Below are 23,972 nucleotides of genomic sequence, written 5' to 3'. Positions count from 1 at the left end.
ACAACCAGTAGTTATTATTAGAATGGTTACATATAATTATATATGTTATTATTATATAATTATATTCTATTATAATTATATAATGTGATATTTACAGTTATAATTACATAATTTTATTATAACTGTATAATTATAATAACTGGGAGTAATAATAATGTCCACACAACAGGATAAAATGAGATTCAAGATGCAAGGAGACTAAATAAAGACCTGGCACGTGATAGGTGCTCAGTGAAGCTCTTCGTTCCCTTCCCCTGGCACACAGTAGGCATTCAGCAGATGTTAGAGAAATCTAAATGAGAGAGAAAGGATGTGCGTGTAAGTGGGTGTGGGCCCAGGGGGTGGATGAGGGTTGTGTTGGAAAAGAGACAGGTCTGCCTGCAGAGGTCCTTGAATCTATGCAGAGATTTCAGTATGGGGAACATTCAGATACACAGCTGTTTTGGCAGGGGGAGTGGGACCGGGGAAGTCCTCCAATACCAAGGTCATTCTATGGAATAAGGGCGGGGCATGGATGTGCCAGGCAAAGCCTTCTCAGTGGAAGGGAAATTGTCTGGACTGGACTGGAGGCAGGGAGGCCTGAAGAGGAGGAAGGTCTGGCTCACAGAGGGAAAGGAACAGGAACATATGCTGTGCCCTGTGTGATGATCTGGGCCTCCACCCCCTTGGGCCTCCCCTGTGAGGTCAGTGGCTGTTCAGGCTTGAAGCTCCCCGGTGCTTGGCTGGGGGCCCATTGGGGAGGCATGGCCCCTCCTGACCTGATCCATAATTCAGAAACACATTGGGATTTCGAGATGAACACAGTGTACAGGCTTATAAGAGGAATCTGGGGCCAGGAGAATACATTAGAAATTGACGCTACAGAGTCAGGCATAATCCCACTGTCCCAGGCAGGTGGACTAGTGGGTCTTTTGCTTATTCCTTGAGCCGGTATTGGCTTTTTCCCCCTCTGTGCTGAGCAGCGGGCAGGAAGGAGGGCTGTGAGCAAAGACAAAAACAGGCTTCCTGGCTCTACTTAAGGAGGTATTTGTTCCATGTAATTAACGAGAGTGGATCCTGAGAGCTCTTTCCCCACTTTCCAATCAGAAACATTCCATTAGTCACGCTGCCTTTGAAATCCTTCAACAGTCTGTTGGGTAGTTGGCTCAAGAATGGGCACTGATTGGAGCTATGGAGAAAATTCCTGCCGCAGGCCAATGAAGCTGACACTCTTGGATGGAAAGACAGCTCTGTGCCCCGTGGACCGCAAGTGGGCATTCGGGCAAAGACAGAAATGGCCAGGGGGCGTGGCTCGTGGGCACAGCGATCAGATAGACAGCCTGAAATATCAAAGCAAGATAAACACCAATCTGGTCTCTCACTCACTCACATTTTATTTTATTTTATTCTGGGCAAGGACCTGCTATGCCCTGGAGATGTGGAGATGGAGAGGACACAGCTCTGAGGAGCTCCAGGCAAGCTGGGGAGAATAACATGGAATCAGACCAGTGGAGTTCAGTGTGAAACCATCCTGTCGCGAGAGGGAGGGAGTCGCCAGGTTCCCTGGGAACAGTAGGCCGTGAGCTTGAGGACGTTCAGACGACGTCTCCTCATTCCCCACTGTGTCCTCAGAGCCTCACGCCGCGCTGATCCAAATCAGCTCACGATTATTTGTGGGAGGGATGAATGAGTTCATGAATGAACACGTGCAGGAGAGGTGTCAGGAAGCTTTCCGCAAAGGGTGCATGTGTGAACTCAATCTTGAAACTCATGCAAGTTGGCAGAGGTTGCGGGGAGGGGAATAATCATTCCGGAGACAGGGGGCGGCAGAGGGAGGATGGCGGGTGACATATTTGATGCAGATGATGCTGGGCCACCAACCTTCGGTTTTAGGGCCTCTCTGGTGGCGCAGTGGTTGAGAGTCCGCCTGCCGATGCAGGGGACGCGGGTTCGTGCCCCGGTCCGGGAAGATCCCACATGCCGCGGAGCGGCTGGGCCCGTGAGCCATGGCCGATGAGCCTGCGCGTCCGGAGCCTGGGCTCCGCAACAGGAGAGGCCTCAACAGTGAGAGGCCCGCGTACTGCAAAAAACCAAAAAACAAAAAGAACCTTCGGTTTTAGGTTGCCACCTTTGGGGCATAATTAGATCAGGTCTGGGACCTTTGTGGGGCTGTGTGTACTTCCTCAATGCTGCTGCTGCCTGTAATTGTGATGCTGTTTGATAGCTACCAACCGCCTGGAACTTCTGATCCAAGTAACAGTTATGCCTAACCTGTTCTCTCAGAGCTCAGCGCCCTTGGGGTGAGAAGTGGGTTGACAAGTCGGCTAAGGCGTATTTAGGTCACTCACTTGTCTCTTTTTAGTAACACTGAGAAGGGGGTTCAGATGCAAGGGTTTCTTTACTCAGCTACCTGGCCGGCAGTTTGCCTGGGTTCCATCTTCCGTTCAAACGGTGACACGTGGCAATTCACTGAACCTCTCTCACCATCAGCTTCCTCATCTCCAAAGTGGAACAAAACAATTCACCTGATTTATGGGGCAACTCTTGTCCAGCTCGGTTTCCACGAAGTACACATTTCCGTTGCAATCTGAAAGCCGAGCTTTTCTATGAAACCTTTTGTCAACCGAAATGGCACAAAGCGAAAGAAGAAATACCCTTTTTCCTAAAAGCAGGAATCCTCTTCGGATTTCTTTCAGTTAGCAAAACCAGGTACGAATGTAGGTCTTCTGTAAAAGTGAAGTGGTGTAAAGCAAACTTCTGAAAAACAGGGTGTATACCTGTCCCCCTAAATCCAGGGAGAGTGATCTCAGACCTCCAGGAGTCTGATGGTATTGCCCAAAGCACAAAATGGTTTTGCTGTCTGTCAACTTAAAAATCACATAGGTTTGGCCTTCCCTGGTGGCGCAGTGGTTGAGAGTCCACCTGCCGATACAGGGGACACGGGTTCGTGCCCCGGTCTGGGAAGATCCCACATGCCGCGGAGCTGCTGGGCCCGTGAGCCATGGCCGCTGAGCCTGCGCGTCCGGAGCCTGTGCTCTGCAATGGGAGAGGCCACAACAGTGAGAGGCCCGTGTACCGCCAAAAAAAAAAAAATCACGTAGGTTTGTATTCCAGTCCTCAGTAGAACAGGGTTTGCTTTATTTTTGCATATTTTAAATGACTCACAGCAAGTCTGCGGTAAAGAGAGTGAGGCACTTGCCTTGGGCCCCAAATTTAAGGAGAGACCAGAAAACCTCAGGAATTAAGATATGTAACATTTTAATGTAATATTTTAAAAACTCAAATTGGCAAACTGGCCACCCCTTTTTGTACACAAAGCTTTATCGGAACCGGTGGCAGGATTAGGGTGAGGCGAGTGAGGCAGGCTCGTGCCAGTGCAGGAGCAGATCCCGTCTTTATTTAAAACCGTGATAGTTTGTTGGTCATGGATCTTTTGGCATTAAGTTTGATTTTAAGAAATATCACATTAAGATAGTATTTATCTTGATTACTGAGTGTTTTGGCCCCTTTTAAATTTTGCACCCGAGGCTGGTGCCTCACTCGCCTCACCCTAGTCCTGGCTCTGTGTGCACTTAACTTCTTACTCCTCGCCCTTGAAACTTGGCAGACAGCAGACCCTCCAGGAAGCTGCAGCTTGTTATTCTTCCGGCTTCCTAAAAGCCCAGAGCACACTTCTGGGCACCTTCATCAAAGAAGCACCAAGATATGTGAGGTCCTCCATAAAAGACCGGGTGGCCGTTGCTCCTTGAAGGCAGTGGGCTGGTCGGTCTCCATCTACAAGCTCACCTGTGGCTTTTGAGAAATCCCTTGAGCACTCTGGTCTCCACTTCCCCATCAGCAAAAATGAGGGGATGGGGACAGCTGATCTTAATTGAGGCTAAATCTTCTGTGCTTCTCTGAAAGCATTCCCCCGAGGACCATGGGGTGAGAGAGACCGCGACAGGCCCTTCCCCAGGCCAGACCTTCCTGTGAGTCATGGACTGAGAAAAGGTCAGTGTGAAAAATCGTTGGTATTTAAAACAGAAGTACTGAAGCGATGTTCCCTGGGTGTGAGCTAGGGAGGGAATGTTTATTGGTCTCTTAAAACTCTTCCGAGAATATAAGGCTTGTGCTAGCTGTTGAGGGAAGTGCGGAGGGGGTTAGGGAGAGCCTGTATCTTCCCTGGCCTGGTGGTCAGTCTTGGGGATGGATTGCAGTCTGGAAATAAGAGGGAGAGGATGACACAGGCTAAATGGTGGGTGGAAAGTCAGCCCAGAGAAATACTTTAAGGCTGATCTGGGGAGATTTCTCGGAAAGGGTGAGCCTTGAAGGATGTACTTCAAATGTTGGCGGGCATTCGGAACCCAAAGAGGAGCCTGGGCCATTAGTCAGGGTCCCCAAAGGAGACAGACGGTGCTCTCAAGTGGGGGAATTGAGGAGTGGTCGATAAGTGGACTACTTATGACAGTCCGGGGAGGGTTAAGGGAAAATCAGCAAGGGGTGGGGAAGCACTTTGGGGCGATATTGGAGAGTCTGTACCATCCCAGATCTGAATAGGGAGGGGAGAGAGGGTTCACCAGAAGCTAGAGGCAGCTGTCGCTGTAGATGAGAGCCAGGATGCGAGCTGAGGCTTTCAGGACCGGAGTGCAGCTGGAAGAGTGAGCCGGGAGTCATATCCTTACCCTGCTCTCCTTCCACACTCCATCTCTTGTCGGCACCTCCCATGGGACGGACTTGAGTGATGTCGTTCAGACAGGCCAGCATCCCAGGGTCCAGACCGGGGTGGAGAGGGAATCTGGGAGGCAAATGCGAAGAGGTAGCTCACTGGGTAAGAAGGTACAGTAACCACGTGAAACTGGGTCTGTGCAGACGGTTGTGTGGTTAAAGGAAGGAGGCGGGTGGCGAGCCTCCATAGCCCTGCTCACTAACTCCTCACAACACCTGGCCAGGGAGCCGTTCTTACCTCTGTTTTTCAGGAGAGGATTGACAGTCAATCATCGCGGCCAGCTGTGAGTCCGTGGGTGTTCCTAGCGGCGGGTGGGGAGAGGAGTTTGACCCTCCCGTGGGGCCCCTGAAGGGCTATTCTGCCTCTGTGCTGTGGTCTCAAGGCTCCATTGTAGTAAGAAGCTGTTTGATTCCTGATTGAGAGGAAAACATTTCCCTGAAGGCAGGGCTGCAGGAAGGGGCCAGGCAGAGGGAGGAAACACCTGCACACGTGAGAGGAGGGCATTAACATTGGTCCTGCCGGCGGCCGGGGTGTCAGCCGTGTTCCGCGAGGCTGGCCAGACAGCGATGGAACTCGGGGCCGGGCTGACTCAGGGCCCCGCAGATCTTCAGACCCGCTTTCAGGTGCGTGCCTTCAACCAAGCACGCTTCCTGAATGCCAGTCAGGTGCCAGGTCTGGCTGGCCGTTGAGGCTTCGCAGGGGGATGGAAACATCCCAACGCTTCCACCTCATCCTCATCTGCCTTCTCATCCCAACCAGCGTTGATCAGGCTTTGCTAGGTTTCAGGGTTTGAGTTCAGTTCTACAAGTCAATTGATGCGCTTAATCCTTGTAACAGCACAGCAGGGCTGGGTGTTACCACTGTCTTTTGGCTCACAGGAACCCAGCATTTGCTCACAGGGCCTTGCATTGGGGTGAGAGATACTGACCAGAGAACCATCCAGTGTAGGACCAGCGCCACCATCACAAAATCACATGCAGACCTTCCTGCGTGCTGTGCGTCCTTGGTCAGGTTTCTTTTGCCTTGGTTTCCATCATAGAAACCTCCTCATGAGGCTCTTTGGAGGGTGAATGAGCAGTGCTGGACAGATGTCAGCTGTTATGTTGTTACGGCTTTGACTACCCTTGTCATGCCATCTTTTGGTCCTTTCTCTTCCTGTCCGCTTCCTCTCTGTCTTCTCTTTACCTTTTCCCAGCCCAAGGGCTTCTTCCATCACTGGCTTGGGAGTTCCCCCAAGCACAAGGTCTTGAAAAGGCTTCCCGGTCATATGGGAAGTGTGTTAAGTGTGTATCGTGCTTGCGTTCTCCCTGGCTGGCCCCACTGGATTCGGAACGAGATCCCAAGAGCTGGATGGAGCGATGCGTGTGCTCTTCCATTTATGCCAGGGAGCGGCCTCCCTTCCGCCCTCCTTCCCTGATAAACGTTTTTGCACCGCCTAGGGAAACAGCGACATGCCATCAAATGTTGTCACAGATCACTGGGTGCTTCCCCAGTAGGCTGATGGTCCTCTTCTCCATTTGTACAGATGAGCAAACTGCATTGCAGATACAGAATGTGATGAGGTCATTCAGCTCATCAGAGGGGAGCCTGGAATGGCAGCAGGTCTGTCTGACACCGAAACCCCGTTTCTTCCTTCTCACCAGATCGGTGAATTACTGTTCACTCCTCTCGTTGACACTGCTTTTCCATTTGGGTTTTTGGAGGGGGCCCCCCAGCCCCTCACCCCGTTGTCTCTACTGCAAGTTGTTGAGCTGTCCTGGGGCTTCTGCCTGAGGCTCAGCAGGTGGGACTTTGTCCCTTTCGGGGTGGAAGGGCTGGCCTTTGGAAAGTTCCAAATACAGCTACATGAGCCTGAGACTGTGGGCGGGGGGGGGGGAATGGGGGGAGGAGCAGACTATGAATGAAGAGAATAAATGAAGAGGCAGGACCCTGAGGATGAAGGAGCTGCCCAGAGAGACAGTGGAAGATGATGGAGGCTGCACGGGACATCCTGACTGGCTCAGGAGGCGGCAGAAGCTGGGATGTCCGTCCGCCTACCCTGGTGAGCACGCGATGGCACTGGCCAGAGCAAGTTGGGAAGAATCAGGCACGTGACAGTGTGTAATAAAGCTCTCAACCTGTGGCAAAGACGTTTTTGTTAGCTCGTGCATGTACAGATACAGCAATTTTTAGAAACGGAGAACAGTGACACATGCACTGGAGCTCCCGCAGCTCCTGCAGTCCTGAGCGATACATTCTATATCTCAGGCTCTGAGCGGAAGCGGGGAATCTTACCCCATCTCCCCACGCTGGGGTCTGGAGTCACAGGGAACCAGCATCTGGGCTCTATTGCTGCAGTGCGGAGGTTCTCACATTCTGGCGCACCAGGCTCACCTGGAGGGCTTGTTGAAACAAAGAAACCAAATGCACACCCACAGGGTTTCTTTTTTGGTAAATCTGGAAGGAGGCCCAAGTAGTCACAGTCCTAGCAAGTACCCAGGTGATGCTGAGGCCGTTCTTCTGAGGAGCCACACTTTAAAGAACCACTGCTCTAGAATGTCCCCCCTCCTGCCTGCATGTAAGAAGCACCTGAGAAGCCTTTAGGCCATTGCCAATCCGGACCGTCTGAAGCTTGGCTCCAGGTACCGGTACATTTTCAGAGCTCCCTGGCTGATTCTGCTGTATCAATCGATAAACACCCAGACTGAGCATCCCCACTCATCATATAAGCTTCTGAGTATGATTTTGATGGCGGAATTGAGAATTACTGTCTTAGACCATAGTGGAGAGGCAAAACCCCCAACAAAGTAGAACCTACAAAACAGATATAAAACTTAACAATTATTAGGTTTGATTCGTTGAGTCAAGCAGCAAATATTTCTTGACTGTGTACCATTTGCCAGGAATCGGGGGCAGGCAGTGGAGATAGGAAAACGAATCAGCTGTGGTGGTAAATAACAGACAACAGACATGAACTGTGGTAGGCTGGGGAGCCATTTTTAGTTGCAGGGGATACATTCAGATTTAAGCTAAAAGTCTAATATACATGTGTAGGTTATCACAAAATGTGAGTTCATCCCTTCTGCTGTTTGCATAACGTCCTAGGCGCCTAGGGTCTTTCTGGGTCTGGCTAAATAGATCTATGGAACGAGATCTGAAGGAAGAGAGTTGACACCCTGAGAAGGCTGATCAGGTAAATAATGTCCCTTCAGGTAGGGGAACCTGCCCCCTTCTCCTGTACATACATGAGACTTGTACCTCAGTGATGCTTCCAGAGCTCTCACCCTACGTGCTCTGCTGAGACCTTCCAGGAGGGAGAGGAGGACAGTTTGGGATTTCTCATACGTGGAAATTCAGTCAGGTCAGATTAACATTGTTTCTGATTTTTCCTAGAGGATGTAACATATCGATTTTGTCAACACGAGGCCAAAATCACTAGATTTTTTTTAAAACATCTTTATTGGAGTATAATTGCTTTACAGTGGTGTGTTAGCTTCTGCTTTATAACAAACTGAATCAGCTATACATATACATATACCCCCGTATCTCCTCCCTCTTGTGTGTCTCTCCCACCCTCCCTATCCCACCCCTCTAGGTGGTCACAAAGCACCGAACTGATCTCCCTGTGCTATGCGGCTGCTTCCCACTAGCTATCTGTTTTACATTTGGTAGTGTATATATGTCCATGCCACTCTCTCACTTCGTCGCAGCTTACCCTTCCCCCTCCTCATGTCCTCAAGTCCATTCTACGTCTGCGTCTTTATTCCTGTCCTGCCCCTGGGTTCTTCAGAACCATTTTTTTCCTTTTTTTTTTAGATTCCATATATATGTGTTAGCATATGGTATTTGTTTTTCTCTTTCTGACTTACTTCACTCTGTATGACAGACTCTAGGTCCATCCACCTCACTACAAATAACTCAATTTCATTTCTTTTTATGGCTGAGTAATATTCCATTGTATATATGTGCCACATCTTCTTCATCCATTCATCTGTCGATGGACACTTAGGTTGCTTCCATGTCCGGGCTGTTGTAAATAGAGCTGCAGTGAACATTGTGGTACATGACTATTTTTGATTTATGGTTTTCTCAGGGTATATGCCCAGTAGTGGGATTGCTGGGTCATATGGTAGTTCTATTTTTAGTTTTTTAAGGAACCTCCATACTGTTCTCCATAGTGGCTGTATCAATTTACATTCCCACCAACAGTGCAAGAGGGTTCCCTTTTCTCCACACCCTCTCTAGCATTTATTCTTTGTAGATTTTTTGATGATGGTTATTCTGACTGGTGTGAGGTGATATCTTATTGTAATTTTCATTTGCATTTCTCTGATGATTAATGATGTTGAACATTCATGTGTCTGTTGGCAATCTTTATATCTTCTTTGGAGAAATGTCTGTTTAGGTCTTCTGCCCATTTTTGGATTGGGTTGTTTGTTTTTTTGATATTGAGCTGCATGAGCTGCTTGTAAATTTTGGAGATTAATCCTTTGTCAGTTGCTTCGTTTGCAAATATTTTCTCCCACTCTGAGTGTTGTCTTTTCATCTTGTTTATGTTTTCCTTTGCTGTGAAAAAGCTTTTAAGTTTCCTTAGGTACAAGTTGTTTATTTTTGTTTTTATTTCCATTTCTCTAGGAGGGAGGTCATAAAGGATCTTGCTGTGTTCTGCCTATGTTTTCCTCTAAGAGTTTTATAGTGTCTGGCCTTACATTTAGGTCTTTAATCCATTTTGAGTTTATTTTTATGTATGGTGTTAGGGAGTGTTCTAATTTCATTCTTTTACATGTAGCTGTCCAGTTTTCCCAGCACCACTTATTGAAGAGACTGTCTTTTCTCCATTGTATTTTCTTGCCTCTTTTATTAAAAATAAGGTGACCATATGTGCGTGGGTTTATCTCTGGGCTTTCTGTCCTGTTCCATTGATCTATACTTCTGTTTTTGTGCCAGTACCATACTGTCTTGATTACTGTAGCTTTGTAGTATAGTCTGAATTCCGGGAGCCTGATTCCTCCAGCTCCGTTTTTTTTCTCAAGATTGCTTTGGCTATTCGGGGTCTTTTATGTTTCTATACAAATTGTGAAACTTTTTGTGAAAAGTGCCATTGGTAGTTTGATAGGGATTGCATTGAATCTGTAGATTGCTCTGGGTAGTATAGTCATTTTCACAATGTTGATTCTTCCAATCCGAGAACATGGTATATCTCTCCATCTGTTTGTATCATCTTTAATTTCTTTCATCAGTGTCTTATAGTTTTCTGCATACAGGTCTTTTGTCTCCTTAGGTAGGTTTATTCCTAGGTATTTTACTCTTTTTGTTGCAGTGGTAAATGGGAGTGTTTCCTTAATTTCTCTGTCAGATTTTTCATCATTAGTGTATAGGAATGCAGGAGATTTCTGTGCAATCACTAGACTTATAAAGTCAAAATTTGAGTTTTCACATGGCTCAAATGAGATATCTAATATGCATGTAAGTTGGAAGCTACAAGTTATTATTATTACAGCACAAAAGAAGATGGTTCTCTAAATCCAGTCTTAGTAGAACAATTCTAATCCACTCAGCCTTTAGCCCCAGCATAAGTCGTAGGTAGTTCAGGTAGTAGAACAACTCCTTCATAGGGCTGCAGGGAGGACTGAATATGGGTAAACGTCTGACATAATTCCTGGTGTGAAATAGAGACTCAATACACGTCAGCAGTCAACATACTGATGGATGTTACCGACTGTTGCTGAGAAATCAGCCATGTTGATAAAAAATTTGCTTTCTTGAGGGGAAACCTTAGCAAATGGAAAAGGGTTAAACTAGAGCCAGATGAGGTAGTGTGAGCCTGGGGGAAGCAGGAAAGGTTGTATCAAGGTGTGTGTATGTGTATACAGCCTTAGGCGCTCTCAGCGTGCTCGTGAGGAAGGATCTCGGCTGTCTGTCACTTGGCATATGGCTCCTGTAGATCAGCCACTCCAAACAAGCATGTTGGTTTTCAGAGTTTCCTTGGGTGCAGATTTCTCTACCCACACAGCACCGTGAATGTAGACTAATTACAGGCAAACTCTAAAAGTGCATGATTATGTGGCGGCTGATTTACAGCATTCTTTTTTACCCCTTCCCTGTCTGTGGCTGGGGAATGAAAGAGGCGGCTTTCTCTCTTAGACTTCAGTGAACCCCGGTGAACCTCCCTTGGGGAGGGCTGAGATTCCTGTTAGCTGAGTGAAGCTTTCCAGAGGTTCCCCCAGTCCCTCCTCAAACCAGAAAGCACCCTTAGCACCCAAGCTGGGCTGGGCGGACTGGAGTATGGATGGAGGATGGTGTCCATTCTTCCTCTAGCACTTCTTTTCTTAGCAGTAAAAAAGAACTATGACAAATGACACTATTCTAGGTGTTTAGGTGTGTGTACGTGTCTCTGTTTAATAATGGGAAGCCTTAAGCATTAAGAAACTTAGCCTTGAAGTCTGTATCATGTCAGTTTTGCTGTGTGACCTCAGGCAATTCCCTTCCCCTTTCCGGGTCTCCAATGACAGAATTGGATTAATTGGCTTTAACATCCAAAGGGTTATGGGAACTTCCCTGGTGGTGCAGTGGATAAGAGACTGCACTCCCAATGCAGGGGCCCTGGGTTCGATCCCAGGTCAGGGAACTAGATCCCACATGTATGCCGCAACTAAGGGTTCACATGCCACAGCTAAGGAGCCTGCGTGCTGCAACAAAGGAGCCCGCCCGCCACAACTAAGACCTGGTGCAACCAAAATAACAAATAAATAAATATTTTTTTAATAAAAGGGTTATGAATGTGCATGCAGTTGACCCTTAAACAACTCGGGGGTTAGCGGTGCAAAACCTCCTCCCAGCCAGAAATCTGCCTATAGCTCATAGTTGACCCTCTGTATCCACGGCTCCTCTGTACCCTTGGATTCAACCAACTGGATTGTGTAGTACTGTAGTATTTACTATTGGAAAAAAATCTGCATGTAAGTGGACCTGTGCAGTTCAAACTGTCGTTCAAGGGTCGACTGTGTATGAGCTTTGAAAGCCAGGGTTTGACCCCATTGGGGGCATAAAATGGAGACAGAGGGGACCCTAGAGTTTACTTCATCAAGTCATTTGTTTCAGTGATGGGACTCCTGAGGTTTGAAAGATGGGAAGGGACTTGTTCTCATCTGAAAAATGGGGGAAGATGGCAATGCCCACCTAATAGGTTGTTGTGGGGATTCAGTGAGAGCAGTGGTCTCCAGCAGCCTAGGCTGTAACCCCCTTGAGGGCTGGATGGAGTAACCCCCCTCCCCCAATTCTTCATCTTTGTTCCTCAGTTTTTAGCACAAGGCTTGGTGCACAATGACCACTTACGAGTGATTGAATAAAAAATGATCCTGGAGTATGGGAAAGCGGCTCTCCCTGTGCCTCGTGCATGGAACACACTCCCTAAATGCCCCTTTCCCAAGGGACGTGATCAGGAGTCAGTGGAGCCAGGACTATATTCGCATTTCACTGAAACGTGCACACACCTGCCGCGTGCACTCTTTTTCAAAGGCAGCCTGTGCCCGTTCAGTTTGGAAATGAAGGCAGAGAGATTTTGGTGGCTTCCATGTGCTTTCAAGTTAATTTCTTTAGGTGGAGTTCTTTTATTTTGTATGTATTTTTCAAACAGTACTCCAGAAAACATCTCGCTTGGTTGGAGTTCCTGCAGGCCACCCTGAGTTCAGCATTGCTGGACGCAGAGGCTGGGGAAACAGCGGGCTGGCGACAGCGCACTGACCTTCTGACTCTCCCACCTCAGCAGGGTGGGGGCCCTGGGCCTGGTTAAAGCCACATGGACTAGAGAGGGTGCAGTGTCCCCATCTCTCGTTGCCAGTGGCTACCTCCTCTCAGGGTGTGGATGTGGACTCAAGGAGAACCCAGGAGAAAGGGAGTTTTGTGGGCTGGTCTGGGAACTCCACACCCAGGTCCAGGAAGGATGCTGAGACAAAACACCCTCCACCTATGCTTTCCCCGCTGAAAGGGCCACTTCCTCCCTTGTGATTGAGTGAGTTATTCACCTCTCTAGTTCCGTTGACGGTAAGGACAGTGAGTTTGGGCCATGCCTCCTCATCTGAAACACTAAATCCAGGTATCATGTTGGAGCAAGGCCCACTTTCCACGCACCGTGCTAGCTGCTTCCATACCCTTGATAGCGGCCTTGCTAAGTAGCTATTGTGCTCATCTCTGAGACGATGAGCTTGGAGTCCAGAGAACTTCAGTCCTTTGCTCAAGGACTCATGTCTAGTATGCCACAAAGCCAGGATTTGGGGGGTATCTAAGTCCTTATGTTCCCCAAGATCCCATGTTGGTTGCCTGCTTCACTCACCTGCAGTGTTTCACCTGCAGCATTCTCGTGACAATCGAGGGAACTGCCGTGCCCTGCACGCTTGGTGATGGCCTCTGCCCTGCTGTGCAGTGGTTCCTGTCCCCACCCCCTTCTCTTAGACAAGCGGGTAACCCGCATCCCCATGTCTGCCTTCAGGGGCCCAGTGACTTCTCCATCCTTGTCTCCACCGCTCCCTTCACATAGCATCTGTTCCAGTGGAGCTAGACTCCCCCCATCCCCACATGCCTTGAACTCCTACCACAATCATTACCCACCACCGCCTTTCTGGGCAACGTGTCATTGTTCTCAAATAGACTCTAATTTTAGTCTTATGTTTCTAACTCAATTTTTCCATCCAGTTTTTAATTCCTCTCCTCTAGAAGTCCTCAGTGGTCACTTACGTCAGCAGCGTCCACGATTCTGGTGGGCTTGCTGGGCCCCGCCTCCATGGTCTCTGAATCACTTCCTCTGGGATGAGCTGAGGGTTATACATTTCTAACGTGTTTCCAGGTGATGGAGCAGATGCTGGTCTGGGGTTTCATGTGTTTACTAAGAATCTCCTAGGGTCTCGCTACTGAAAGGGGGGGGTGTCCATTCATATGCCTGCACATTTGAGAAGATGTGTGTGGGGAGCAGATATTCTGCCTTTGAGAATCGCACAGTCTAGGTAGCAGTTCTCAAGCTCAAGTACACGTTAAAATTACCGGGGGAGCTATAAAGACACTCTGTGCCTGGGCTCCATCCCAGAGCAGCTGAAGCAAAATCTCTGAAGTGGGGCCTGCCGTTATAGTTTTTTTTAGCTCCCCAGAGGATTCTGAAGTGCAGCCAACCAGGGTTGAGAACCACTGGTCCAGGAAGGCGCAGTCTGGTAAGTGGAAAATCCTCTGCTGGAATCAGCCACGTGTTTTTATTTTTTTATATAAATTTATTTATTTTTGGCTGTGTTGGGTCTTCCTTGCGGTGTGCAGGCTTCTCATTGCGTTGGCTTCTCTTGTTGCAGAGCATGTCCTGTAGGTGCGCGGCCTTCAGTAGTTGTGGCTCGCGGGCTCTAGAGCGCAGGCTCAGTAGTTGTGGTGCACGGGCTTAGTTGCTCCGCGGCATGTGGGTTCTTCCTGGACCAGGGCTTGAACCCGTGTCCCCTGCATTGGCAGGCGGATTCCCAACCACTGTGCCACCAGGGAAGCCCAGCCACGTGTTTTTAAACAGAGACCTCAGGGATGTGGTTGGGCTGAGTTAGAGGGAAGGACTTGAGTCGGGTGTCAACAACCCTGGGTTTTAGTTCCGTCACTGCTTTGTGGCTTCAGGCAAGTGTCTCAGCCTCTCTGATCTTGGTTTCCTGTGGGCCCCAGTGCTGTGGTGAGTCTGGGGGACCTCTGAGTGCCTTTCCCTCTCCTAGGTTAGTGATTCTAAGAAGAGCAATGCCATGAGGATGAATCTCTGTCTTACTGCAGATATTAATAAACTCAAGGGCTGGTATATTACTGCAAATAACAAAGGAGAAGTAAAAAAAATATATGTAGTTGACCTTTGAATGACACAGGGGTCAGGGGCACCAACCGTCCACATAGTCCAAAATCCATGTATAACTCATAGTCGGCCCTCTTTACGCAGTTCCTCTGTATCTGGGGTTCCGAACCTGTAGAATCAACCAACCAAGGATCGTCGTGTAGTACTGTAGTATTCGCTATTGAAAAAATCCGTGTATAAGTGGGTCCATGCAGTTTAAACCCATGTTGCTCAAGGGTCAACTGTACAGCAAAACTGCTTATTTGGAGGCCCAAAAACAAGATGAGAACATAGACGGGAGGCCTTGGTTCATCTCATCTGTCTTGCCTTGTAGAAAGTAGCATGATTTTGCCAGTGAGGCTTTGCTCAGAGCCATGGTTCTCAAACTGTAGTGCCTGGGTCAGCGACACCAGCATCCCCCAGGAACCTGTTAGAAACAAATTCTTGGGACCCACCCCAGATCTCCTGAGTCAGAAGCTCTGCGGGTGGGGCCCAGCAGTCTGCGGTTTATCAAGCCCTCCAGGTGGTTGTGATGCACACTTCAGCTGGAGAACCACTGAGCTGGAGAAATGTCATTGTCACCTGTGGCTCCTCCCCAGCCCCCATGCCATCTGAGCACAAGGAGCTGATCTCAATTGTGGGCTCCCTGTGTCCCGTAGAACACCTAGTTTCCAGTTTTCTTAAAAAGAAAGATATAAGAGAGCTTGGCATCCTGTGTTCGTTGTATGCATTGGCAATTTTTTGCCTTACTCAAATCGTGGACGTTTTCTTCTACTTCGGTTTTGGAATTGAATGTCCTTTGTTTAACATAGATGAAGGGGAGAAGCCACTGCTACCGTGTATGACTGAGGTGGTTATTTTCCTCTAAAGGTGTCCATGTTCACGTTCACTCTTGGGATTGCTCTACCGCTGCAGTTACAGGAATCTCATCAGATTACAATGGAGAAAAGTAATTATTTAGATGTGCGTTGTTCTGTGCAAGGGAAGTCAGAACATTCCAGGGGGAATGCCAGTCAGCAGCTGGACCATGATTCTGGCTGGCAAAAGGGTGGGCTTGAAAGGCTTTAGAGGAGAATGGCCACATTGTGTCAAAGCAGTTAAAAGGGAAGTTCTCCTTTACTTTCAGCACAAGAGGGCTGCCTGTAAGGATTCCAGGTCTGCTTTTATGAATATGAGACTCTAAGAAGTGTTGCAATTGTGAGCCATGGGGGACCGTGTCACCTTGATCCGCCAATTTACTGCCGCCAGCAGTCAAAAGAGCTAAACATCTTCACACGCTTCCCAATCCACTTTCATTTAATCACCCAAAGAGATGCCTGGGACAATAGTCGTTGGATGTGACATTGATGTGATATATATTTGCTTCAAGTAAGAGGAGCAGGTGCCTTTGAAGAGCCTGAAAATGAGAGAGGATTCTGATTCCCCTCCAGCCCTCTGACACCCTCCGGAAGTAAAAATAAGGTTTGGCATTAGTCTGACTCTTGTTTGACTGAAGCTTCTCTTAATGACAATCAAATCTGCAGCCCCCAAACTGATCTCTGCCTCTTTTTTTTTTTTAATTTTTGTTTATTTATTTGGTTGTGCCAGGTCTTAGTTGCAGCAGGCAGGCTCCTTAGTTGTGGTACGTGGCCCCTTAGTTGCAGCCGGCAGTCTTCTTAGTTGTGGCATGTATACTCTTAGTTGCGACATGCATGTGGGATCTAGTCCCCTGAGCAGGGACTGAACCCGGGCCCGTTGCACTGGGAGCGTGGAGTCCTATCCATTGCGCCACCAGGGAAGTCCCTGATCTCTGCCTCTTGAACTATCACAGCATCTGCCTGCTGTCAGGCAGACCCCAGAAACCTTAGTATAGCATCCTGTTTCCATGCCTATTCACTTGCACAGGTTTTTTTGAATTTCATCTCAAGGTGATAGAAAAACCCAAACATTGGGTAATGGCGTTTTGCTGCCTGCTCTGTTTAATTGATGTCTGGCTGGTTTCTTCCTCCCCCATCCCTCCTCCAATTTAACTCCGGAAACATCTGTCTTTTTTATCCACCAAGAGAGGCTCGAAAGGGTAACAAACCTGTTAGATAAAATATCAAAGTTATGAATTCTGATTGAATAAATGTGCATTCAGGAGATGATTCATGGCATGTGTGATGGTTTTCAATTGCTTTTTCCAAAGGTTCATGCTTCATTTCATTCAGAGCTTTAGTCAATGCCAGCTGATTAATTATCACAGCACTAGTCATCCTTTGTTTAGTAAATACTTACACAGGACCTGTCTGGGCTTGACCGTATAGAAATTTGTTTTCAATGTGAATAAAAAATGTTTTAAAATAGATATTTTATAGACGTTTTTAGAATTCCGCTAAATATTGGAAATCATTAGTTTCTTTGCCTAAAAAATGCCTGCTAGATACCTACAAGTGCCAACTATAGGCTAAGTGCTTTGGAGGATGCACAGGCCTGCCCTCAGTGAGCTTATAATCTAGTGGCTGCAAATCCTTCTGTGTAAGTGATTTTAGGCTGAGGTATTCTGAATCCTGATTACTCAGGGTTAAGGACTTTGAGTCCCAGCTGGGCCACACAATGGCTGTGTGACAACGAATGAGATGCATCAGCTGGACAGGACTCGGCTTCTCTTTTTGCAGATGACCTTGTCGGATTCTGTTGCCTTTCACGTCCTAGCAGCACTGACGTGATCTGATCCTAATTCTCGGGGTATTTTTGTTTGCCTCTCACCTCAACTTCAACAAAAGAGACCACAGAATCAAAACACTGAGGCTTAGCTAAGACAGTCACACTAGAATTCTTCATTTCAGAAAATGTATGAATCTTTTTCATGTACTTTGAGTGTTCACACTATGACCCTAATTGCAAAAGTCAAAGGGAAGATCTCATTCTGGAGGAAATGAGGTAACTTTAATAGGTGGAAATGATTGTCTTTTTCATTTCATGTGCAGTCTCTGAAGGTTTTTTGGTTTTTTTTGTGTGTGTGTTTAATTAAAAACACATTAAAAAAAAAGTTAGAAAGCGACTTCATTAGCGATCCCTGGGGAAACTGCATGTTGCTGGTTCTGGAAGAAGTGACTACTCACATAGCTGGCTTCCTCAGACCCAACTGGACTTCTTCCAAGTGGCCTTGTCTCAAGAGTCATCAGAGTGAAATGCCAGGCTCAGGGGTGCTCTCACTAGGGTATTTCCTCCTCCACCTCATTAGTTTTATTTGGTTAATTGTGGGTCATCGTGACTGCCAAGAGCAGCCTTGAGGTGGAGGGACATTTACTAAAGGGCACTGTTAGAGCTGGAGAGGAAAGCTGGAAGCCAGAGAGGGCAAGAAAAGAGGTGCCCAGAAGTCACCTTCTTGGTGGGGAAAAGCCTGGGGAAGCAACTGTCACTGAGACCAAAATGCTTCAGAATAGAGTCCACTTGTTCTGGCTGGAGGGCAACTCAGGATTAGGGGACCAGCCCTCCCCAGAGGGAAGACAGGCATCATCGTGGTGGTAGAGGTGAACTGGTCATGTGTTTTATGGTCAGCCCCAAGTATGAACCCTGATTCCATCACGTTTAGGGATGACTTTAGACAAATGATCCTTAGCATTTCTGTGCATTAGTTTCCTCATCTGTAAAATGGGTATACTTGTAATGGTTTTGAGAATTGAATAAGTTAAAGATGGTAAAGGACTTGCCCCAGTGACTGGTAGTTATTAATTAATTATAAGAGCGTTGATGATTTCTTTACCTGTGTATTCATATTACCTCTCATGTGTAAGCACTTCACAGGTTAAAAAGCATGTCTATGTCCTAAGTGTCTTTTGAGTTTTAATGATGCTCTGAGGGAGAGACCATAAGCTGCATTACGCAGATGCGGGAGGCCTGCCCAATGAACAGGACCACCATGTAGCATCATTCTAGGTTCCAGTTGTAAAGCATTGGACAGTATATGTTCATGGAAGAAATTTTGAATCGTACGGAGAAACATTAAAAATAGATAAAATTTTCCCATAATTTGACCATCCAGAGATAACTGTGAGAAACATATTTGTGTATTTCCTTTATATTCTTCACATATGTATGCATGCATGGTGGGTTGTGTATATAATATGGGTGTCATACTATATGAGTATAATTTTGTAATTTGCAAGATAGAATTAATATAGCACGTGTTCTTATATTCTTCAAAAAAATAATTTCAAACTTCATTAGAGCCCTAAATCTTTAACATTTCTACCTAATTTGTTCCACCAGTCGGCCTTTCTTTCTCTCTCTTGCTCTTACTCTCCCTCTGTATGTGTGTATGCATACGTGCATATATACTTACCAGTTATCGTTATTCATTTTCTGAATCATTTGACAGCAATCTCTGTGCCAGGCTGCTCACTTCTCCAGTCCCTCAGATGCTCCACTGCCATCTCCAGAGTCCCTATCACCTCCTCTCTTGGCCTCACGGGCACAACAGGCCCCCACCGCCATTCCTCTTATAATTGCATCCTTCCAAATTTGTTTTCCATGATAAACTTCAAATTCCATGAAGGCAGGGAGCAAGCCTGTCCCATGCATAGCTGAGTCCCCGCACCTGGCGTGGTGCTGGTATGTAGTTGGTGCTCTGTACTCGTGTGATAAATAAGAAGAAGTATGTACGCTGGGCTTTCCAATTTTATGGCAGCACGGAAACATTACCTCTGAGCACTTGGGTCTTTGCTTTATGCCCATTCTCCGGATAGGAAGGACTGAGGCTGAGCTCCAGGCCTCTCGCACCATGTGCTTATGTGAACACCTAAGCGGCTCTTGGCCTGAACCTGTGCTGTGTCATCCCGTCAGACAACATAACCTTTCTGGCCGCACCAGGCATGTGTCGCTGGGCAGGGTTTAAGAGCTAAGTTTCCAGCTGCTGGCAACTTATTTGTGACTCTGTCTGACAACAGGGAGGCTCTTCTTCGCTGTCCTCTTCTGCCTGACCTCATCCTTAATAATCCCACCAGCACACTGCTCCCGCCTCCACCCCTCTTCAGCAGCCCGTGATATTTGTTCTTCTTTGCCAAGCCTGCCTTGGGTAGATTGCTGATGTGGAAAAGACTGCTTCTCTGGCCTCCTGAAGGGTTTTCAAATAAAGCTCCTTTCAGTTCAAAGACACCTGACCATCTAGTACCAATGGTATTACTTAACCAAAAAGAGGAGCAGAGATGCTGGCGTGCTGCTCCCTTCCAAGCCTTTATCTGAGCCTGATGAGGCAGCTTCCCTAGTGGGCTCTGCAGATCTTTCTGAATAGTTCAGGGGCACAGAGACCCTCACCGCCCACCTACCTCCCATGGTCCATGCACGTGGTGGGTTGCTGGATTCCTACAGATCTGGCTGGGTGGTGGGGTTGGGTTGGGGGTGGATAAAGTGCAGTATTCCAGAAAACGAGCAGCCCGTGAAGGAAGCAACCCTGACCTGAAATTCTATGTCTCATTTCAAGATTTCAGCTCCTTTCCCCACTCACTTTGAAGCCTTGGGAAACACGACCTTATCTGTAGAACAAGCTGTGGAGTCTGGAGGAATTTAAAGGACACTTAGAGGTGGCTGGAAATGATGCTCTGAGGAGTGCTTCCTACTGGGACAAACGGCAGAGGACAGAGAAGGGTCCAGCCCTTGACAGCAGGAGGTCTTGATGTTAGTCTAGGCTTTGCCCTAAGCCTGACCTTGGAGCAGCGTCTGTCTTGCTCATCCTGGTAGCTTGGTCCTTTGGAGGGTGTCTGGCGTGGATAGGCCTGCAATAAACCTAACCTTAGTGTTTGTTCTTGTTGGATGGATTGACCTCTTTTTTTTTTTAATTAAAAAGTATTTTTTTGGTTAAAATTTTTTTAATTAAATTTAAAAAATTTTTTAAATTAAATTTAAAAAGTTTTTAATTAAAAATTGTTTAAATTAAAAAAATTTTTTTAAATTAAAAACATTATTTTTTGGCTGCATTGGGTCTTAGTTGTGGCACACAGGATCTTCGTTGAGGCATGCGGGACCTTTCGTTGGGGTGTGCAGGTGGGCTCTTCCTTGTGGCACACGGTCTTCTCTCTAGTTGTGGCGCGAGGGCTCCAGAGTGGGTAGGCTCTGTAGTTTGCGGCATGCGGGCTCTCTCGCTGAGGCTCGCGGGCTCAGTAGTTGTGGCGCGCGGGGCTTAGTTGCCCCGTGTGATCTTAGGTCCCTGATCAGGGATCGAACACAAGTCCCCTGCATTGTAAGGCGGATTCTTTACCACTGGACCACTAGGGAAGTCCCTGAATTGACCTCTTGAAACTCCTTGGGATCCAGTGTTCTTACCTGTAAAATTGGGACAAGGAAGGATGGAGATGTAAGGCAAGCACTGGCTTCAGTACCTGGCTCCAGGTCAGCGCTCAAGGCCGAGTTGCCATGGTCATTGCTGGATGCCGGGCTGTCTGCTTCCGGGAGAAGGCTCTTCCTGCTTTCTCAGTTCTGGGTTCCTGGCTGATGAGCAGAGCTGAGAGCCATTGAGTGCCTGCTCTGTGCCCTGCACGCAGCCTGTGCTGTCGCAGTTCATCGTCACGACCGCTCGCTGAGGCAGAATTGCCACCATCCCCAGGTTTCACATGTAGCAGGTGGTCCCCGGGACAGGTCAAGCTTTCTGTGAGGTCACCTGGTTAGGAAGTAGCCAAACCAGGTTTCCGACTCCAGGTCGGCCTGACTCCAAAGTGGGCGCTTTTTCTACTGTTCCCCACCACCTCTCCGGATGGGGGCTGTTTGACTTACCTGCCCAAGTCTATCCACTCGCCTGACGTAGGAGCCATCCAGAGTGGGCATCCCAGGGCCCTTGGGATCCCCTAATCCCAAACAGGGGGTCTTTGCTACCCACTTTGGCATCCCCCGGCAGGCAGTATGGGTCAGGCTGATGGCTTTTGGCAGAGAAATAACCACAGCATCGTCACAGACTCCAGCGGTATTTGATCCAGTGGCTAATGGGGTCATGAGCAGAGAAGGGTGATTGTAGGTGTCCCTTGACCCTGATGGTTGCTGCCAGGTCAATGACCGTTTATCATCCTTCAGCTTCCCACTTAGGGTGCAGGCAGTGGCATTGGAGTGGTCCTGGCATCCATCCCTGGGAAGGTGAACACGCTTCACAACCATCCCTGGTGCTGCTCGCTGCCCTCTGGGGTCCTCCTGTGGTAGGAGCTTACAGCTGCCTGGGCCTCTGGCCAGAAATGGGCCCCAGTAGCTCAGTATTCTCAGCGTGTGACGGGCCGGGCCCTGGGGGCACACGGGAGAAGGATGTTTGGTCCCGAAAGGCAGCGAGCAAGTCTTCTTGAAACAGCACTAGCTAGACAGGATCAATTTCCCATTGACTTTCAGCCCCATCTCAGACACAGTGTAATTCTTGTCTGGGGGTTTATAAAGGCCATTGACTAGCTTATAAAAGATTTAAACACTTGCCTTGTGGCATGTGGGAGCTCTATTTATCACACGATGCCTTTTTGACAATTTGAGGGGGTAGCATTGAGTTGGGAGGGGGTCTTTGGTATTCCCACAGCAGGTGTGGCTCAGACAGTCCGTGCCGCCTGGACCTGGCTGGACAGAAATGTGAATGGGTCAGTAGAAGGACCCTCCTCATACGTCACCCGGAGGGCTCTTCTCCACAGGGAGTCAGGCTCCCCTTGCTCCATTTTGCAAACACATCTAGATAACACCAGGAACCATAATGATGACCCTCTGCACTTGGTTAGTCTCACTCTGTGAGGCGTGTCCTATCCGTTCTCTTTTTGACTCCCAAAATAACTCTGGGAGGTAGGTACAGCCAAGATTGTCATATTTATCTTGGGAAACTGAGTTTCAAAGAGGTTAAGTGTGTATTCGACCAAGATAACCTCAATTTTCAGGCAAAGCAGTATTTTCCAACTTACCTTTCTCCTACCCTTCTGCTGCGGACTCTCTCCGTCCATCCGCTCTGTAGCCAGCCACGTGGTGCTTCCTAGGGAAACCGAGAGGAAAGGGATGTTAGGATTCCTATCCTGAAAGAGCTCAGTCCGGGGGTTATGTAGACAGGGAGTTGGGTAATTGCATTTCAGTGTGTTTTGTGCTCTGTTGCCTTTATGATCAAGGAAAATGGGAGCGAGGAAATGGGCTTGTCAGAGCTCTGGGAGGGCGGTCAGGAGGGTTGGTGGTCAGTCAAGTATAGCACCAGAACACAGGCACGACACTGACGCACGAGAGCACCCAGTTTGCTCGGGGAATTGCGACAGTGACATTTCAGAGAAAGGACTCGTGAGGTGCAGGGCAGGGACTGACAGAGGAGCATAGTCTGGCCTCCTTATCGTCTCTGATGGCGTCTCCCCCTCCTCTCCCTCTTGTTCAATTTCTTTTGCCCACACTGGCCTCCGTGCTGTTTCCCCAGCACATCTCAGGGCCTTTGCACTGGCTCCTCCCACCAGCTGGCCTGGTCTTCCTCTGGATATCCTTGAGACTCACAGCCTCACCTGCTTCAAGTCTTTGCCCCAATGTCCTTTTCTCAGTTAGGATGATTCTGACCACCCAGTTGACACTTGTCACCCCTCCCGCACTCTAGACTTCCTTTCTTCATCCTCCATCTTCTTTTTCCCATGGCACTTACCACCTCCTAAATTACACAGGAATTTACACATTTATTATGATTATTACTTACGTTTTCTCCATCACCTAGAGTGTAAGCTCCGTGGAGGCAGGAGTCATTGTTTCTGATTTATCCCAAGTGCCTGGAACAGTGCCCGTCATGGAATAGATACTCAGTGAATGTTTGTCGAGTCGACGAATTAATGAATGATTGGCCTTCGGTGGTTAGCACGCTGAAGGGTTGGGGTTCAGGGTTCTAAATAATGGGGGCCCTGGGGTTTACTGTGGACAATGGAACTGAAGGAGGTTAAGCAGAGGAGTTCTGTGGTTATAGTTTGTCTTAGAGAGGCCTCTCCAAAGGCCTGGAGTGGTTATGAGGAGGGGCGGATGGGGGTTGGGGAGGATCGGGGAGACGTGATCCAGGCGAGGGATGAGGAGGTCCTGGACCCAGGTGGGCAGGGTGGGGACTGGGGACAGGGGGACAGCTCATGGGGTTTGGACAAACTGGACTCTCTGGGCTGCTTGGGAAGCAGGACTGAAGTTGATTCCTCAACGTGAGGTTGAGTGACTGGGTGGAGAATCTGGTCATTCATTGACTCTGAGATCACGACTGGGGGAAGCGTATCAGGCAAAGCGTGTGTGTGTGTGTGCGTGTGCGTGTGTGTGTGTGTGTGTGTGTGTTGGCAAGGTAGGTGGATCCATGCTGGGCTGCAGACTGTGCCGACAGTGTCAGGGCACTGTGCATTGGCCTGGATGTTGCGAGTCATTTAGCGTGGAGCTGGTTGGGCCCCCAGAGACCTGGACTGATGTGGAATTATTAACTGGCTCAGTAGAAAGATGGTGGGGTGAGAAATCAGAGTGGTTATCTGACTGTCTTCTGCTTGGTATTCTAGGGTGGGACCAGATGCACTG

General features: G+C 48.2%; 1 long non-coding RNA gene across 1 annotated transcript in view; it reads left to right on the top strand.

Moving 5' to 3' along the window:
• Positions 1-1,416: 1,416 nt before the first annotated feature.
• Positions 1,417-23,972, top strand: part of LOC309836589 — a 134,182-nt gene continuing 111,626 nt past the window's right edge. The window contains exon 1 of the long non-coding RNA XR_014298172.1: positions 1,417-1,454. This is a non-coding gene — a long non-coding RNA (uncharacterized lncRNA). The remainder of the gene's footprint in view (positions 1,455-23,972) is intronic.

This window comes from Grampus griseus (assembly GCF_964374135.1).
Source record: "Grampus griseus genome assembly, chromosome: 19".
Taxonomy (NCBI): Eukaryota; Metazoa; Chordata; class Mammalia; order Artiodactyla; family Delphinidae; genus Grampus; species Grampus griseus.
This window is presented reverse-complemented; position numbering and strand designations above follow the sequence as displayed.